Source organism: Equus quagga, chromosome 2 (genome assembly GCF_021613505.1).
Source record: "Equus quagga isolate Etosha38 chromosome 2, UCLA_HA_Equagga_1.0, whole genome shotgun sequence".
Classification (NCBI taxonomy): Eukaryota; Metazoa; Chordata; class Mammalia; order Perissodactyla; family Equidae; genus Equus; species Equus quagga.
Window position 1 is genome coordinate 31,150,556 of NC_060268.1, and position 7,212 is coordinate 31,157,767.

General features: G+C 37.9%; 1 pseudogene; it reads left to right on the top strand.

The window, feature by feature from the left end:
- The first annotated feature begins 2,604 nt into the window (after nt 1-2,604).
- On the top strand, nt 2,605-7,005 carry LOC124235120 (olfactory receptor 4F15-like; annotated as a pseudogene).
- The last annotated feature ends 207 nt before the right edge of the window (nt 7,006-7,212 follow it).

The window sequence follows — 7,212 nt, forward strand, 5'->3', positions numbered from 1 at the left end:
ATGAATTTCAAACTTTGTAAACTGCAGAACTAAGGCTTAGCAGGGTACAAGGCACTTTATAGAGGCTGCATAAATATTTGTTGAATGAATGAGTGACTAAACCAAGAAATCCTCCAAGCATCATTTTTGAGCTGCTTTACAGTCATATATGAAGCCTTCCCCAAGTGTCAGATAATATATTTGAGAAGGAAAAAACCCATGCATATTTATTAGAAAACCACTGAAAAAAATTAGTGTGATAAAAATTATAGATGTAAAACTTCAGATAAAGGAAGAAGTCAGAATAGCAGGAAGAGACTTCCTGAAGGTGGAAACTCAGCTAGAAGCAAGCACAGTGTTTGACACTCCCCAGGGATTTGATGACTATAGCATTTTTTCAAGTGTTCTTATCTTTTCTGGAGAAGGAAGATCTGCATGTAACAGACAAAAATTGCATTTTCCATTATCAATATCAACTCCATAAAGGCAGGAATTCTTGTGACTGCTGTATCCCAATGCCTGGAATGGTGCCTGGGATTCTGGGCACTCAACAATATTTATTGTATTAATGAACAAAAAACATTCAGAGAACCACTCAGGAGTCAATTGTATACCTACTTGTCCAAGAACATATTGGGTGGCTGATTATCATAGGTTCCCTATCATCAGTGGACATTAGTTGTTCAGACCTGTTCTTCAATATAGCTGGAGTCAGAAGTCATGTAGTTTCAGGGGACAAGTCAGGATGCACTATCTATCCTTCCTCCTTCAATATCTCTTCTGTCTTCCTAACAGGCTATCTGAGATGCCCTCTGTCAGATTCATTGCTTAGTTTTAAGATTTTCCTTTTTCTCCCAAAATATTTTTTCTCATGTAAGAAAGTTGTGGTACACAGAATAATGGCCCTCAAAGATGTCCATGTCTTAATCTCGGGACCTGTGAATATGTTACCTTACATGGCAAAAGGGACTTTGCAGATGTGATTAAGAATTTTGAGATGAGAAAATTATCCTGGATTATCTGGGTGAGCCCAATGTAATCACAGAGGTCCTTAAAAGAGGAAGGCAGGAAGGTCAGAGTCAGAGAGATGTGATGACACGGGCAGAATTTGGACTGATGTACTTTGAAAAGGGAAGAAGGAGTCATGAACCAAAGAATACAGACAACCTCGGAAAGGCAAGGAAACAGATTCTCTCCTAGATCCTCCAGAAGGAATGCAGCTCTGCTGATGCTTTGATTTTAGCTCAGAAGGCACATTTCAGCTTTCTCTTCTCCAGAGCCGTGAGATAACATATTTGAGTTTTTTCAAGCCACTAAGTTTCTAATTTGTTACAGCTGAAAATAGGGAACTAATACAAAGTCTATTTAATGCAAAGAACTTTCAGTGGGAGCCAGGGGTTGGTTCTTGGTCCTCGTGTAAACTCTCCCACCAGTTACCTTTGCGATAAAGAGCAGCTCACTTTCTTAAATCTCTTTCTATATAAATTATTTCACTGGTAAAGCATGGATGTTGTGCTAAATCAGGAACCCCCCATGAGACAGTGGACCCCTGGCTTATCTCTGGCAACTTTTTATCCCTGAGGAATTGCAGTTTTGTCTTTACTTCCCCATGCTGGGATCTCTCTACTGTCTTTTTGTTCTTTTTCTGGACTTTATAACTGAATCATCAGTCTTTCTCAGTTACAGACACAGACACTGTCTGGCTCTTTTTACCCAGCATTTTATTTCTGTCACTCTTTTAACCATTCCAAATGTATTTTGAAAAAGAAAAGAAACTGCTTTTATGTGGCAGAGTTCTTATCTTTGGAGATCCAATGAATGTGTGGGTGTATATTTATATATATATATATGTACATATACGTACTAGAGGAGGACATTATTTGTCTCAGCTCATCACATATTTTATGTTAGGAATTGAAATTTTGGGGGAAAAGTGAGCATCATTTATGAAATAAATTTTTTTTTCATTTTGAAATATATCAAAGGCCTTTTATTGATTATTTTAATAATTGATACTCCACATTTTTTAGGACAGAATTTTCCTGTGCAAATTGTACTTTGTGTAGTTAAACCACTGTGGGAATGAGTCTTGGGGTCCTCTGATAACTCCTAGTTGGCAACACAAACGTTCTATTAGTTTGAACTTTACTGAGTTATGATATACTCTCTTGACTCCAGGGTCATTCTTCAATCTCATTAATTTCATCCTTCATTCAACAAGTGTGAAGCACTCATTAAATAACTGGTTGTATTAGTTACTATTGGTGATTGTGATGGAGGGGAAGCTACTCATATGAACTGGACATGATTCTTAAACTGAAGAAGTTACATTTTAATTGAAAATATGTAAATTTATATAGTGATCAGATGCAGAGTAAGATAAATGCTAACAGTGCAGAGGGAGTATAGAGACTTGGGCAGGTTTGGAAGATTTCACAAATGAGGAAGTACCTGAGCTGAGATGTTTAGAATTGGGTTTTGTGAATTGAAGAATTGAATGAGAGAAATTCTGAAAGTTGAAAGAAAGAAAAAAAATTTGAAAATTTAATTGAGCAATACGAATAACAGAACATGGACTTTGAAAACTGTATGCTGTGTATGTGAAATTATTACATGGCTCAAATAATGGCTGAAATCATATCCATTCATAAGAAATCAAAGCCAAAAGTGTTTAAAGATGACCTTACATGTTATGAAGTTGAACACTCCAAGCAGGAAAAAATAGGAAATACGCATGTAATACTAGAAGAAAGCAGAAGGAAAATAGGTCCAGAGAAGTAATTAATTTAGTAACAGTAATTTTGTGAATGATAATGCCATTTGGGAATCAGCTGATTCCTCTAAGTAGAAGTCAGATATGCATGAGATGAAGATTATTTGGCTGTTTGAGATGTTAATATGATAATTGTTTTCATGGACTGGAGGCTTTCTTTCATGGACACTAATACTTGTCTAGGCAATTCCTATCCATTTGCATTGCCTTTTAGGTAAGATGAAAACTGATCCTGGTGTGTGGAGGATGGAAGGAATCACTCCATAGTGTCAGAGTTTGTTTTCCTGGGGCTCCCAAGTTCATGAGAGATGCAGTTTCTCCTTTTTGTTCTACTTTGCAAGCACAATGGGAAACCTTGTCATTGTGGTCACTGTAACCCTGGATGCTCATCTGCACTCCCCGTTGTATTTCCTCCCGGCCAAGCTGTCAGTCGTTGATATGTTATTTTGCTCAGTCACAGACCCTAAAATGATTTGCGATGTTTTCAAGAAGGAAAAAGCCATCTCCTTTTATGGCTATATTACCTGGATCTTCTTTGGTTGTGCTGTTGGGGGCACTGAGATGGTGCTGCTCATAGCCATGGCCTTTGACAGACATGTGGCCATATGTAAGCCTTTCCACTACCAGACCATCATGAGTCCAAGAATGTGTCTATGCTTTTTAGTCACTTCCTGGATCATTGGCCTTATCCATTCATTGGTTCAATTAGTTTTTGTGGTAGATTTGCCTTTTTGTGGCCCTAATGTGACAGTTTTTACTACGACTTTCCCCAGCTCCTCAGACTTGCTTGAACAAACAGCCAAGAACTAGAGTGCATGGTCACTGGCAATAGTGGGCTTATTTCTGTGGGCTCCTTTGTCTTTCTGGTCGTTTCCTACATCTTCATTCTGTTCACTGTTTGGAAACATTCTTCTGGTGGTTCATCCAAGGCCCTATCCACTTTGTCAGCTCATACCATGGTGGTGGTTTTGTTCTTTGGGACAGTCATGTTTTTCTACACATGTCATTCTCCAATAACACCTGGATAAATATCTTGCTATTTGTGATGTTTGGGATTTGGGGGGAGTTTTTCTTTTTTTGCTTTTTTGATGACGAAGATTGGCCCTGAGCTAACATCTGTTGCCAATATTCCTCTTTTTTTTTCTTCCCAGCCCCCCAGTGCATAGTTGTATATCCCAGTTGTAAGTCCTTCTAGTTCTTCTAAGTGGGATGAGGCCACATCATGGTTTGATGAGCGGTGTCCAGGTCCACACACAGAATCGGAACCAGCAAACCCCATCCCCAAAGCAGAGTCCATGAACTTAACCACTGTGCCACTAGGTGGGCTCTATTTTTGATGTACTTATCACTCTTTTTCTGGATCCGGTCATCGATATATTCAGCAACAAACAGATGAAAGTGGCAATGGGCAGATTGTGTGGTCATCTTGTGCATTACAAGAAGATTTGGTAAACAGATTGCTGTGAAGACGTGGAACTATAGATTCTCCCTTATGCTAGCTGCAGAAAAGACATGCATTTTCAGAGAAATACTCAAGATTAGGCAGTGTTATATGCCTAGGAATCTACTCTTTATTAATTTATCATGTCTATTTCACCATTAAATTAAAAGTGATGTCATCCTTTAATACTTTGTACATCAAAGTGTTTAAAACCAAATCAATATGTTCTTTGTGACCTGCACAGTCTAGGAGATGGCCATGTAATTGAACAACTCATAATATTTTATCTTTTTCCTATGTTAGATTATTCTATTGATAGACAAACTACGTACCTGTATTATCTTTCATCTACTTATTACCTAACTATCTTGATTTTAATTCTCTTTGTTCCAACTCTGTTTGCTTCTTATTTCCCCCGTTTCTACATGTTTTGCCTCCTTGGTAGGCTCTTCTATCTGGCAATCTGGGAAATTGTTAATCCTATGTTAGAATTTTAGCATTTAAAGCTAGGATGGATTATGTACACCACTTGTTTTAGTCACTCAGTTGCACATGCTAAAACCCAGGGATTGAGGGGTGACTGTAATTTGCCCAAGGGCACGCAACGAGAAATCACCAGAGAAAGCCAGGCATCAGAAACCATGCCTCTGATTTCCAGGTGAGTGCCCTTTCACTTTCAAATCAGGTTTGTATTTAAATTTCTGCTCATATTCTACTCTGTTAGATCTTCCCTGTAGGTTTGTTTCAAGAGAGAGCTTTGCACTTCTTATTCATATTCCTTCTTCCTAGTAAATTGTCATTAGCATTTAGCACTTCTTTATCATTTCTAAATTCTTTCCTAATTTCTACTTCTACTACACATTTCTTTTTTATATTTTGATTTATTTTATTGGGGTTACTCTATAACATTATATAAGTTTCAGTTAAACATCATTATGTTTCAACATAAGTATAGACGACATCATGTTCACCACTAAAAATCTAGTTGCCGTCTGTTGTCATACACATGTACCCTTTTACCACTTTTGCACCCCTCCCTCCCCCTTCCACTCTGGTAACCACCAATCTGTTCTCCATATTGATGTGTGTGTTTGTTTATATTTCACATATGAGTGAAATCACGTGGTGATCGTCTTTCTCCCTCTGACTTATTTCGCTTAGCATAATACCCTCAAGTTCCATCCATGTTGTCACAAATGACCGGATTTCATCATTTCTTATGGGTGAGTAGTATTCCTGTATATACACCACATCTTCTTTATCCATTCATCCATTGCTGGACACTTAGGTTGCTTCCAAGTCTTGGCTGCTATGAATATTGCTGCAATGAACATAGGGGTACACATATTTTTTTGAATTAGTGTTTTCACGTTCTTTGGTTAAATACCCAGAGGTGGAATAGCTGGATCAAATGGAATTTCTATTTTTAATTTTTTGAGAAATCTCCAAACTGTTTTCCATAGTGACTGTACCAGTTTACATTCCTACCAGCAGTGTTCAAGAGTTCTTCTTTCTCCACATCCTCTCCAACACTGTTTTTTCTTGTCTTTTTAATAACAGCCATTCTGATGGGTGTGAGGTGATATCTCATTGTAGTTTTGATTTGCATTTCCCTAATAATTAGTGATGTTGAACATTTTTTCATGTGCCTGTTGGCCACCTGTTCTTCTTTGGCAAAACATCTGTTCATATCCTCTGCTCTTTTTTTGATTGAGTTTTTTTGTTGTTGTTGAGTTGTGTGAGTTCTTTATATATTTGGTATATTAACCCCTTATCGGACATATGATCTGAAAACATTTTCTCCCAGTTGGTGGGTTGACTTTTTGTTCTGTTCGTAGTTTCCTTTGCTTTGCAGAAGATTTTTAGTTTGATGTAGTCCCATTTGTTTATTTTTACTTTTGTTTCCCTTGTCTGAGGAGACATGATATTCAAAGAGATCCTGCTAAGACCAATGTCAAAGAGCATACTGCCTATATTTTCTTCTAGAATTTTTATAGTTTCAGGCCTTACATCCAATTCTTTAATCCTCTTGAGTTAATCTTTGTGTATGGTGTTGGATAATGGTCTAGTTTCATTCTTTTGTACATGGTTTTCCAGTTTTCCCAATACCATTTATTGAAGTTTCTGTTCTTTATTGTATGTTCTTGATTCCTTTGCCAAAAATTAGCTGTCCATAGATAAGTGGTTTTATTTCTTGGGTCTCAGTTATGTTCCATTGATCTGTGTGTCTGTTTTTCTGTCAGTGCCATGCCGTTTTACTACTAACGCTTTGTAGTATATTTTGAAATCGGAGAGTGTGGTACCTCCAGCTTTGTTCTATTTTCTTAGAAATGCTTTGGCTATTTGAAGTCTTTTGTTGTTCCATATAAATTTTAGGATTTTTTTGCTCTATTTCCATGGAAAATGTCATTAGAATTCTCATTGAGATTGCAGTGAATCTGTAGATTACTTTAGATAATATGGACATATGTCTATGTTAATTCTTCCAGTCAATGAGCATGGAATATCTTTCCATTTCTTTGTATCTTATTCAATTTCTTTCAACACCATCTCAGAGCTTTCAATGTACAAGTCTTCCCCTCCACCCCTTGGTTAAATTTATTCTTAGGCATTTTATTCTTTTTATTGCTACTGTAAGTAGGATTATAGTCTTGATGTCTCTTTCTGCTAGTTCATTGTTAGTGTACAGAAATGCAACTGATTTTTGTATGTTGATTTTGTTTCTTGCAACTTTATTCATTAATTATTTCACAGGCGCTTCCACCACAACATGACTTGTGAAGGTCTGCAGGCGCTGCTGCTATGGGTATGAGGGCTGAAGTTGTGAGTGCCTCTGCTGCTGGGAGCACCTGGGTTGTGGGCTCTGCTGCCGCTGTTGCCATGCTCTCCATGCACTCGGGTGCTGCTGCCAGGTGCACCAGCTGGGCTACTGCTCCCAGGTTATTTGGAGTTGCTGGCAACACCACAGTGTGGGGCACTGGGTTCACAGGTTTCACTGCCTCTGCTGATCCCTGGTTCG